Here is a 1,757-nt window from a genome sequence, read left to right on the forward strand (position 1 = left end):
AGATAATTAGCTATAGGTGCATACCAAGGAACTACTTCAGATACTGCATGTAAGCTATCAAATGGGAAATTATCATTTATAGGAGTGGAGTCATCCTTAATGTGCTCAAGGCGACTCAAGTGGTCTGCCACTAAATTCTGGTTACCACTCCTATCCATAATTTCTAAATCAAATTCTTGCAACAATAGTATCCAACGTATTAGCCTTGGTTTTGACTCCTTTTTAGCTAGTAAATATTTTAGAGTTGCATGATCTGAGTACACTACTACCTTAGTACCAAGTAAATAGGCTCGAAATTTATCCAGAGCAAAAACAATAGCAAGAAGCTCTTTTTCAGTAGTAGTGTAATTAGATTGAGCAGCATCTAATGTCTTAGACACATAAACAATTACAAAAGGATTCTTACCTTTGCACTAAGCTAGCGCTGCTCCTACTGCATGGTTGGAAGCATCACACAAAATTTCAAATGGCTGGCTCCAGTCTGGTCCTTGATGTGGCGGAAATTGGCGAGTTAAGAAATTATTATAAGAGATACGTTGCAAGTACAGTTCTTAACTAACCGAAAATCCGTTTATCAATTTAGAAGGGTTGTCACAAAATTAAAATTAAAATTAAAATACTGGGAGTATGAATCCCAAGTCGTCTCCCAACGAGTTGCAAAAAGATGTGCTATTTTATTAATCAGATGTTTTCAAAAATGGTTTGAGTTGATAAACAGGAAATTAAATTAGCGAATTTATGTAATTTTAAATAAAAACCTTAACTGGGAGTAGATTAGTTGGAAGCCCTATTCTTGTTGGAGTACTCTCAAGATTAATTGATAATTGAAGGTTGTTCTGCTTAGTTATCCTTTACTAGGTAGAGGAAAGTCAAGCAAATTGGAAAGCTATTTCTAATCACAAGTCCTAATCCTCTCCCTTGAGAAGGACTAATGTCAATGATTAGAGGGCGATCCAACAATAAACCCAATTACAATTTTTCTCTTGAGTAACCCAACTCAAGGTTTCCTTTCAATCATCTCCCAATCAAGTTATGGAACTACTCGCTCATTATGAATGTAAATTTCACAAAATAAGGAAGAGAAATACTGAAAGACATAATAAATAATGATCAAAAGGATCAATTAAAAATAAAAATAATTCTTGTATAAATAAATTCTAGAAATAATCCAAGAGTAACTCTGAGTAAATAAAGAACATGAAAGAGTAAGTGACAAGTAAGGAAACAAACTAGAATGACAAAGTCTTGACGGAAGTAATAACTCTTCTCAATGTCCCAAAGCAATAAAATCAAATCCTAAGAACTATGAATATGTAGAGAGAAAACCTAGAGGAGAGGTAAAATCAGATCTAAAACTAAAACTATGTAGAATGAATGTTGTCCTTTGGTCTCTGCATGTTCCCTGGCTCTAATCTGCTTTTCTAGGCCGAAAACTGGGTCAAAACAGGGCCCAAAATTGCCCCCAGCAAATTCTGCAGATTCTGAAGATCGCGCATGTCACGCGATCGTGTCATCCAGGCGTTCGCGTCATCCAGCGTTTTGCCTTGCCACGCGTGTGCGTTGTCCACGCCTTCGCATCACTGGTGCAGTTTCCAATCCGTGCGGTTGCGTGAGCTATGCGTCCGCGTCACTGCAATTTCCTCTATATCGCGCGGTCACGTGAGCCATGCGACCGCGTCACTTCTCGCTGGTTATCTCCTTAATTTCTTGTGTTCCTTCAATTTTTGCAAGCTTCCTTCCTAATCTCCAAGTCATTC

Source organism: Arachis hypogaea, chromosome 20 (genome assembly GCF_003086295.3).
Source record: "Arachis hypogaea cultivar Tifrunner chromosome 20, arahy.Tifrunner.gnm2.J5K5, whole genome shotgun sequence".
Lineage (NCBI taxonomy): Eukaryota > Viridiplantae > Streptophyta > Magnoliopsida > Fabales > Fabaceae > Arachis > Arachis hypogaea.